This window comes from Penaeus monodon, chromosome 1 (assembly GCF_015228065.2).
Source record: "Penaeus monodon isolate SGIC_2016 chromosome 1, NSTDA_Pmon_1, whole genome shotgun sequence".
Taxonomy (NCBI): Eukaryota; Metazoa; Arthropoda; class Malacostraca; order Decapoda; family Penaeidae; genus Penaeus; species Penaeus monodon.
Genome location: NC_051386.1, coordinates 13047980 through 13059272, shown reverse-complemented (window position 1 = coordinate 13059272; position 11293 = coordinate 13047980). Strand labels below are relative to the sequence as shown.

Here is an 11293-nt window from a genome sequence, read left to right as displayed (position 1 = left end):
AATTGGCGTAAAACCCGAGAATCCTGAGTTATAAACAAAAGGCAATTGCATGCAAACAAGGTCCAAGCATACTTCAGGCGCGCGTTTGCGATGATCTATTGCACGCTGAAGGTCAAGCACTATGTATGAGCTGAAGCACTTGCTGAAGTCTCTGAAGTCTTTTGGGGATTATTTGACTTCGTGGAAAGATCTTTGGTTTGTTTGATTTTTTTTTTTTTTCGTTTTCTTTTCTTTTTTTTCGTTTATTTATTTTTCTTGGCCAAGGGTTTGTTTTAATCATAATGGGTCTATAATTGTGTGACGAGTATCTTTGGTTCTGCTCTTCCTTTCCTTTCTCTTTCTGCCTTGAAATGATATATCACTCCCTTTTTTTTTCTTTCTTTCTTTCTTTCTTTCTTTTTTTTTTTCTTTTTTTTTTTTTTTTTTTTTTGCTACGCGATGACACGGACGGCGTATCACTCGGCACTTTGAAGTCAAGCAGATACCCTTTTTAATACATATCCCTCAGGAATCCCCCAGTTAAATGTTCCCGCCCTCTGTACTTTAAACCTCCAGCTTATGGCAGTAGATAGCATGTTGCAACACACTATTCGACAAAACAGTTCTGTTATATTACGCGGCGCTTAATCATCATCTATGTCTCTTTCAGGGTTCCCCCCAATTAATTTTCTCAGCCCTCACTTTGCCTCCTCAAGACGGAGAGGCAACTAAGCTATAATTTACCGAAATCCCCTTCTCTCTCCTCTTCTCTCTCTCTCTCTCTCTCTCTCTCTCTCTCTCTCTCTCTCTCTCTCTCTCTCTCTCTCTCTCTCTCTCTCTGTCAATCTATCAATTTATCTATCTATCTATCTATCTGTCTGTCTGTCTGTCTGTCGATCTATCTATCTATCTGTCTATCTATCTATCTTCGTTCATTTGTTTTAACCTGTAATGCCTTGGTTTCACAGTCTCTTTCCTTCCTCTTCGCTAATTGCCGAAGTACTGTAGTTTTGCAAATTTGCTATCTTCATAATTACTATACAATTTCTTTCTCTCTCACTCTTTTTTCTCTTTCTTTTTTTACCTGACCTTCAGCTGCCTCTCTAATCCCCCTACTCCGTCACTCTTAATTCTAAGTTCTGTCAAATATTTTCCTTTTTTTTTTTTTTTTTACACCCCTTTTAATTTTCTTCTTCCCCCTCTCAACACACGGTCTTCCTTCCTTCAAATAAATCAAGAAAAGTAATAGCTTCTGTCTCGTTTCCCTTCCATGCTTTCGTCTTTCTCGTATTAACTGGGTTTGTACGTTCCTTACCTCGATGTGGTCTCGTCAGAGCTGCTTATCGCTTAAACAGCCTTTGAATATTTTAGAGTCAAGGAGCTTTTCCATACGTACATATGCATATATATAGGTATATGCATACATGCATACATATACATGTTATATATGTTATATGTATGCGTTATATATATATTATATATATATATAATATATATATATATATATAATAAATAATAATAATAATATAATAGTGATAATAAATAAAATGATAGATAGCAATAATAATAGTATAATGATAATATATAATAGTAATAATGATAACTAATAACCAATAGCAAATAAAATAAGAATATAATGGTAAACATATAATGATAATATGTAATAATGTTAACAGTAATAATAAATGTGATAATAATAATAATTGTGATAACAATAATAATAATAATGATAATAACAGCAACAACAACAATAATAATAATAATAAATATAATAATAATAAATAATAAATAATGATAATGATAATAATTATAATAATGATAATGATAATTGTGATAACAATAAAAATGATAAGTAAATATGCTTATAACGATAAAAAAAAAATAAAATCTTATAAAATTAAAAAATAAGATTTACACTGAAAGTAATATTGGTATTTTGTGTGCAATAAACATTACATGAAGATAATCTATTATTCTGAATCAAAAAAGAAATAATGTGTAAGCGGTTACCACAAAAAGGAGAAAAATCAAGTTTCAAAACAAGTATTCATTTTAAATTCAGATACATCAGTATACCACTAGTAAAGTGCTAATCAGCTGCCAGGAAACTTGAAAAATAAATAAACAAATAAATAGATAAATAAATAAATAAATAAATAAATAAATAAATAAATAGATAAATAAATAGATAAATAAATAAATAAATAAAATAAATAAATAAAATAAAATAAAAAGGTATTAAACGCAATGCAAACGCCAGGAAATTGTACATGAAGCGATGACTCATTTACTGATAACAAATAAATGTTTATCCAACGAAATAATATTCTCGGGAAAACTCGTAAATCTAGTGAGTTTCGCAATGTCGAGCAAATATTGAAACAGAAATTCACCCAAACGAACGAGAGCATCCATAACGAGGTTTGACGTCGACTTGACCATCTCCAGATTAAAGATACAGGAGAAGATCTGTAATTATACGAGGCAAAGAAAAAAAAAGAAAAGAAAAAGAAAAGAAAAAAAGAAAAAAAAAACATACGGTTGATTAAACACATCAACAGAAGCCTCGTTTATGTCCACATACGCAAAAAATATGTATGATAATCAAATATGCCCACAGAATTGAGATTAATCACAGACTGGTTGCTGTAAGTTATGCTATTGCTATATTTCTCACATCAATTAAATGGTTATGAAGGGTAAGGAAAGAATAGCACGATGGTATCTGCTAAAAGAATGGTCTTTTACACTGATTACTTTTGGATCATATATCACGTAAGATAGGTCATATAAACCTTTCCTTCCTTCCTTTTGTCTAAGAAAAAAAAAGAAAAAGAAAGTAAGTACATATTTCTTTCCTTCCCTCATTTCGTAAGATAAAAAAACTGAATATTTCATATCTTCATTTATTTTTTCTTTAGATTTTATGAGTCGTTGCCATCATATCACCATCATTTGTATAAGATGAATGTCAATATACTATTCCCGGCTGTAAGTGCTATCATCATAATTTCCTTACGAAAATCTTGCTGTTATCCTTTTTAATATCATTATGTCAGGTGGAATAGATAATTTCCCATTTTTATAGCTAACATACTATTTTTTTCAATCACCTTGCATGTCTCCATATCATTTTACAAAGGAAAAAATACCAGTCGAAGCACATAATGAAAAGTAATTAAATCGGATTTATACTAACCATAACAACAGCAATGATAATTATAGGAAGGATAATAACATTAACATCAATTTCAACAACAAAAGTAAAATGATGATAAGTGATAATAATAATTATGGTAATAGTAATAATAAAATAACCATAACAATAATCATAATCATAATCATAACAATAATAAAAATAGTAAAAATGGTAATATAATAATAATAATAATAATAATAATAATAATAATGATATAATAATGATAATAATAATATCAATAATATTACAATGATTATGATAATAGTACTATTACAATAATAATAACAATAATGACATTAATAATAATAATAACAATGATATTAATGATAACACTAATAATAATAATACGATCCTGAGCAGAAGGATATAAAAAAAAAAAAAGAAAAAAAAAAAAGTATGAAACAATAGGCAGATCTCAAGAGGAAAAATGACACCATCAGGTATGTTAAAGAGTCACATTTATTTGTGGTTTTGTAATTTCTTGAATCACCCTGTCAAGTATCATATCGGGTTGCAACATTAATGAAATGACGCCTGCGAAAGTCAAACTTATACTTCCAGAATGATACTTGGGTTAGTTTTCATTCTATGTTTATTGAGAAAAAGATTGCCTTTATTAAAACGGCGAATGATACTTATCTGGTGATACTGATACCGAGGAATTTAATCGCTTTAGTCAAGTGTATTGATGAATCAAGTTAGAATTAAGTTATTGTGATGGCTAGAATTCCGGGTTGCATTTGTTTGTTTATATTATATCTATCGTTGAATTTAGCTCTATTTGAATTATGATCTAGTACCGTTTATTTGTACTGGTAATGAAAGATAATGAGATATCTGACTGCTGGAGTTGTTATGAGCGTGAAATAATGAAAGAGTAGCATTATTACATGAAATGATTTTCAGATATATAATATTTTGTATCACAATACTTGATATATCATTCATATCTTTATAATATGACAGATTCTGATTTTTTCATTACTTTATATGTATTCAAGTTATTTTAAGTTCTGTGATGATAATAATTTTCCTCTACTGTTACTGATATTGATATTAAGACTTACAAGTAATAATAATACTGTTTCTGATTTGTTTTGTTTTTTTATTTTGTTTTTGGTTTTGTTACTGTTTCTATTCTTTGTTTGTGGTCATTGGTACTGTGTTTACAGATATTACGACTATCATTTGTGGTTGTACTAGTTCAATTATCAATGATAATCTTGAAACTATGATTGCTTAGTAATGTGATTCGTTTACGTGTCGCAAAAATTAAAATAGAAATGGAAAAAGATTAAACAATCAGTAGATTGATAATCTTAAAACTATGATTGCTTAGTAATGTGATAGTCTGGTCTAGAAATAGAACATGATGAACCCAATCAGTCAATAGAAAGGGTAAATAATTTATAAACAATAAAATCAACAATAAGAATACTAATGATTCTAATAACAGCAATGGCAGTAGTAGGAGGAGACTACTGCTACTACTACTACAGAAATTAAAGAAAAAATAATTAATACTGGTCAATAGTAAATAATGAGAGATTCAAATTATGTTATTCTTGGTTGTCGATACCTCTATTCACTTAATACTTTTCACTTTATGAGTATATTTCCATTGTGCGATAAATCCAACGCTGACAAGCATTACGTAAGGGGATGTAGCTCAGTGGTAGAGCATTCGACTGCAGATCGAGAGGTCCCTGGTTCAATCCCGGGCGTCCCCTGAAACACGTCATCGCTATTCGTTTCACTTACGTTCCTAGAAAAAAGTCCTTTATACTCTCATTACGTGATTGTGTTTGCAGTTTTCCGTTTTAAACCTTCTAAACAATTTTATTTAATACAAAGTAAAAGAAAGAAAAAAAACATGTGCGATGTCATTTACTTTCGTTTTTTGTATAAAATACCAAATCTTCTTTATATTGTTAGAAGTAACTACGAACGAATCTGTCGTGTCTGCCTCTAGAGCACTTGCCCAAAACATATCATTTAGAAAAGGGCTTAGTAAAGTGATGGACTGTTTAACACAGTGGTTCCTAGAGATAATTATATGTAGTTGCTGTGAGATAAAATCCAATTTAATTCGAAGTCAAATTTTTCATATTGCTCCATGGCCCTTCAGAAAGTACCCCGTGGCCCCCCTGGGGACCATGACCTCCAGGTTGGGAACCAGTGGAATGGAAAATAGCAAAACTAATAATACAAGAGATAAAGGAGAATTAATAAATACGACATTAATGGTTCTTATAATGATAAGAACATTAACAACGATGATGCTAAGAACAGTAACTGTTAAGATGAGTATAACATAATGATGATGATAATATTAATTTTAATAATAATAATCTACTGGTCCATGTGCCATGGCCAACCCACCCATAAACATTCATCTTACTATCATAGTTCTGCTGATAAGCCAATTCAAAGAAGATGGATTAGTGAAAAACATTAGTAATGAGCAGAACTTGCTTACAATAATCCCCTTCGTCCAGTGGAAATAACGATAGTGATAGCAATTACAATGATAGAAACAAAGACAGTTATTACAATAACAAGAACAATATTCATGATCATACAGAAGAGGAGCTCCTTACAGAAAAAATGGTCGGTACTAAATCAACAGCTTGATGTTTTAGTAATGAATCCCATCGGTACCTTGTTACCTCTTTTCACTTGATGAGTTAAGGATTATGAATCAAAGTTAACGACATCTGCTATGGAAGGGGATGTAGTTCAGTGGTAGAGCATTCGACTGCAGATCGAGAGGTCCCTGGTTCAATCCCGGGCGTCCCCTCAACGGTGTATTTTTTCGCCTCTGTTCCTAGAAGAAAAAAAGGCATTTCATACAGTTTACAGTCGTGTTCTAACCATTCGTTTCTGAAAGGAGATTTTTTTTTTTTTTTTTTTTCGTTTTCTGGATTTCTTTTTTTTTATTTTATTTTTATTTATTTGTTTGTTTATTCATTTATTTATTTATTTATTTATTTGTTTATCTGTTTATTTATTTATGTATTTATTTATATATTTATTTATTTACTCATTTATTTATTCATATTGCGTGTTTGTGTGTGTGTGTGTGTGTGTGTGTGTGTGTGTGTGTGTGTGTGTGTGTGTGTGTGTGTGTGTGTGTGTGTGTGTGTGTGTGTGCAATGGCAGGTTAAGCAATTGTCTTTTTTTGTCTCTCTTTTCTTCTTTTTCTGTTTGTTTTATCATTTTTATCTCCATCTTCATTTTCATCTTATTTTTTCTGTTTCTATTCCTAATTTCAGTGTTAGTCATAGATTTAATTTCTCTTTCCCTTTCTCTTCATTTCTCTGTTTCCCTTCCACCTCCTTTTCCTTTACCTTTTCCTTTTCCTTTTCTTATCTTTTCGTTTTTCTCTTGCCTTTTCTTCGTCTCCTCTTTTTTATATACTATACCTATACTTCAAACAAAGACAAGAATAACATTACGAGGAACTACAAACGAATCAGTTATGTTTATCTATAGTTATCAACACACACTGTTTAGCAAAATTATGGACTAGTTAATGAGTTACAAACACAATATAGGAATTAAAAATGAGAAAGCTAATAAAAGAGAGAGAGAAAAAAAAAATGAAAGAATACATGATAATAGCATAAAATGGCGAGAGTAATAATAATAATAATAATAATAATAATAATAATAATAATAGTAATAGTAATGTTGATGATGATGATAACGATAACAAGGATAATAGTAACATTAATTGTAATGATAAGGATTATGATACTCACTATTATCATAATAAAAAGTATAATAATAATGAAAACAACAGTAGTAGTAGTAGTAAAAGTAATCATAATAATAATGATAACGATAACAAAATTAATCGAAACATTAATTGTAATGATGAGGATAATAATAATAGTTATTATAGTATAAATAATGATACTAATGACAATATCAGTAACAAGATTGATGATAGTGATAATAACCATAAAGGTAATCTGATTATAATGATATCAATACAAATAATGATTTTAAAAATTAGCAGAAATGAAGGTTACAATAATAAATGAGAAAAAAACATACATGTACAAAAAGAAAAAGAAGCAGAAAGCACTCAGAGACTTCTGCCAATCTCAAAAAGACGCAAGTTATCTACTAGCAGACATGATGAATATTTGCATATTTTGTCAGTGTCGTGGTCCTGTTGACAAATATTATGAGAGATAAATAAAACGAAAAATAAATAAAAGATAAAGATGTGGTCAATTACTTGATCGACAACAACAACAGCAATTACAACTAAGTAATGGTAACAGTAATAGCACAAGATAGAAGGGATTCATGACAGAAAAGTAAGGAAAATATGAAGAGAAAAACTTACATTGACAGTTAATCTACCCTTGGGCGATACTCTGGTATCATAACTTTATTTTCGCCATAAGAGTAGGTGATTAAACAAGAAAAAATACGTCTCCTATATTAAGGGGATGTAGTTCAGTGGTAGAGCATTCGACAACAGATCGAGAAGTCCCTGATTCAGTCCCGGGCGTTTCCTCAATTATTATAGTATTTTCGATTCGTCTCTATTCCCAGAAAATATATCTAGTTTTCAAAGCTAAATTAAAGTCTTGTTAATGAGTTACAGAAATACTATAGAAAGACAAAATAGGAAAGCTAATGAAAGAGAAAAAACGCATGAATGAAAAATGTTAACAAACTAATGATATGATAATAAGTAGGATGATGGTGATGATGATGATAAAGTAATGATAATTACTACTATTATTGCTATTACTATTATTATTATCATTATTATCATTATCATTATCATTATTATTATAACAATAACGAAATGATAAAAATAATAGTAACATTAATAACAATGATGGTGATGATAAAAATTATTACTGTAATAATAATAGTAATAATTATATCAATAATACGAGTGGTGATAATAATGATAACTATAATTACAATAAAATATCAAAATAAGTAATATAGAAAAAATAGAAATGAAGGTTGCAAAGAATTATAAATGATAACAATAATGATAAAAAATCGTCAAAAAAAATATATGACTGAAACTTCGAACAACCTTAAAACACACATGTATATATATTTTTTTTTCTTTTTTTAAAGAAATTATTAGCAGATATGATGAATATTTGCATCGCATGTCAATAAATTCCTCGGTTGCAAGCAGAGTCTCTTCGTGGATCAAGTTCATTGCCAAAAGTCAATCGACAGAGCCAAGAGTCATGGCCAACTTACCCATAAACTTTTGTCAGCGTCCTAGTCCTGCTGACAAACATTAACATACATATAAATAAAACAAATGGGAAACTAATAGATAAAGATATGGACAATTACTTAATCTCTTTTTGGTGTTGGAAATATTAACAAAAGCAATTACAACTAAGTAATGGTAACGGTAATAACGCAGGAGAGAAGGAACTCATGACAGAAAAGTTGATCTACCTTTGGAGGCTCATTAACGATACTCTGGTATGATAGTTTTTTTACTCTTTTCAAGGTGTTATTATTATATCATTAGTTCTTATCATGTTTCCATTAATATGTTTTTCTCTTTCATTAGTTCTGTTCCTATGTATTTTTGTAACTCATTAATTAGACTTTAATTTAGCCATTTGACATTTGACTATAAGGAAAAGAAGGAAGAGAAGAGAAATAGGAAAAAGAAGAGATAAACAATTAAGAAAAGGATAAGAAATAGGAAAGAAAAGAAATAGGAAAAGGAGAAAAAGAAGAGGAAACTGAAAAGAAAAGGAAAAGGGGAAAAGCAGAAAGGGAAAAGAGGAAAAAGGAAAAGTGTAAAAAAAAAAATAAAAAAAGGAAAGACAAAGAGGAAGAGAGGAAATCACAGAAAAAAGAAAAAGGAAAAGAAAAAAAGTAAAGAATTCAGGAAAACAGAACACAAATACAGCTTTCCAAACCAAGCGACCACAAAGCTTTTTCGAACCAATGTTAAGTGGGTCAGTCAGATACTGCTTTAAGAATATATTCGAGAAAGAGTAATTGTCTGTAGGAAATGTCTTTTTCTGGGAACAGAGACCGATCGAAAATACTACTAATAATTGAGGGGACGCCCGGGATTGAACCAGGGACCTCTCGATCTGCAATCGAATGCTCTACCACTGAGCTACATCTCCTTATAATATGAATAGTTTAAAAGAAAATTAATCACCTACTCTTGAGGTAAAAATTAAAAAGTTATCATACCAGAGTATCGTCATTATCATTATTATCGTTATTGTTACTATGTTACTATTATTTTGTTTATCGTTATAATAATAATAATAGTAATTATCATTATTACTGTTATTATTATTATTATTATTATCATCATCATCATCATCATAATATCATTAGTTTGTTATCATTTTTCATTCATACGTTTCTGGCTTTCATTAGGTTTCTCATTTTGTATTCCTATAGTATTTCTGTAACTCACTAACTAGACTTTAATTTAGTCAGTGTGATCTTATGGTGCGTGTTGAGAACTTTACCAACTAGTTACAAGACATTTGACTAAAAGGAAAAGAAGGAAAAGAAAAGAAAAAGATAAGAATAGAAATAAGAAAAGGAAAAGGAAAAAGAAATGGAGGAAAGAAAAAGAAAGGGAAAATAAACGGAAAAAAGAAAGGGAAAGGAAATGGAAAGGGAAAAAGAAAAAGGAAAAAAGGAAAGAGGAAAAGAAGAATATTCAGGAAAAAGGAAAAACAAGGAAAAAGAAAAAGGGAAAAGAAAAGTTAAACAAAGAATTGAGGAAAACAGAAAAACAAAAACTGTTTCAACAATAAGCGAACACAAGGCTTTTTCGAACCAATGTTAAGTGGGTCAGTCAGATACTGCTTTAAGTAAATATATACGGAAGGAAAACTAATAATTGAGGGGACGCCCGGGATTGAACCAGGGACCTCTCGATCTGCAGTCGAATGCTCTACCACTGAGCTACATCCCCTTAATATACAAGTATTTTTCTTGTTTAATCACCTTGAGGTGAAGAGTAAAAAATCATTATACTAGAGTATCGTTACTGAGCCTTCAAAGGTGGATTAACTGCCAATATAGAATTTTCTCTTCGTGTTTTCCTTACTTTTCTGTCATGAGTTCCTTCTCTCCTGCGTTATTACCATTACCATTACTTAGTCGTAATTGCTGTTGTTAATATCTCCAACGCCAAATGAGATGAAGTAATTGCCCACATCTTAATCTTTTACTTTTTTTATTTGTTTTATTTATCTGTCTGTTAATGTTTGTCAGCAGGACTAGGACGCTGACAAAAGTTATGGGTGAGTTGGCTATGACTCTTGGTTCTGTCGATAGACTTTTGGAAATGAACTTTATCCACGAAGGAACTCTGCTTGAATCCGTGGAATTTGTTGCCGTGTGATGCATATATTCATCATATCTGCTAGTAGATTTATATATATATTTATTTTTTTAAGTGGTATGTTTATGTATTATGAGGTTGCCAGAGGTTTCTATTTTTCTTTATCGCTTTTCTCATTATTGTCCTCATTTACCTTTCTTTGTAACCTCAGTAACGATACTCTAGTATGATAATTTTTTACTCTTCACCTCAAGGTGATTAAACAAGAAAGATACCTGTATATTAAGGGGATGTAGCTCAGTGGTAGAGCATTCGACTGCAGATCGAGAGGTCCCTGGTTCAATCCCGGGCGTCCCCTCAATTATTAGTTTTCCTTCCGTATATATTTGTTTAAAGCAGTATCTGACTGACCCACTTAACATTGGTTCGAAAAAGCCTTGTGTTCGCTTATTGTTGAAACAGTTTTTGTTTTTCTGTTTTCCTCAATTCTTTGTTTAACTTTTCTTTCCCCTCTTTCTTTTTCCTTGTTTTTCCTTTTTCCTGAATATTCTTCTTTTCCTCTTTCCTTTTTTCCTTTTTCTTTTTCCCTTTCCATTTCCTTTCCCTTTCCTTTTTCCGTTTATTTTCCCTTTCTTTTTCTTTCTTCAATTTCTTTTCCTTTTCCTTTTCTTTTTTTCCATTCTTATCTTTTTCCTTCTTTTCTTTCTTTTCCTTTATTCAAATGTCTTGTAACTAGTTGGTAAAGTTCTCAACACGCACCATAAGATCACTTTGGCTAAATT

General features: G+C 30.3%; 5 non-coding genes across 5 annotated transcripts; 3 read left to right on the top strand and 2 right to left on the bottom strand.

The window, feature by feature from the left end:
- The first annotated feature begins 4836 nt into the window (after window positions 1-4836).
- Window positions 4837-4908, top strand: Trnac-gca. Its single transcript has one exon. It is a non-coding gene; the product is annotated as a tRNA-Cys (tRNA).
- Window positions 4909-5906: 998 nt separating this feature from the next.
- Window positions 5907-5978, top strand: Trnac-gca. Its single transcript has one exon. It is a non-coding gene; the product is annotated as a tRNA-Cys (tRNA).
- A 3277-nt stretch (window positions 5979-9255) lies between these two features.
- Window positions 9256-9327, bottom strand: Trnac-gca. The gene has a single exon. It is a non-coding gene; the product is annotated as a tRNA-Cys (tRNA).
- A 740-nt stretch (window positions 9328-10067) lies between these two features.
- Window positions 10068-10139, bottom strand: Trnac-gca. Its single transcript has one exon. It is a non-coding gene; the product is annotated as a tRNA-Cys (tRNA).
- A 658-nt stretch (window positions 10140-10797) lies between these two features.
- On the top strand, window positions 10798-10869 carry Trnac-gca. Its single transcript has one exon. It is a non-coding gene; the product is annotated as a tRNA-Cys (tRNA).
- The last annotated feature ends 424 nt before the right edge of the window (window positions 10870-11293 follow it).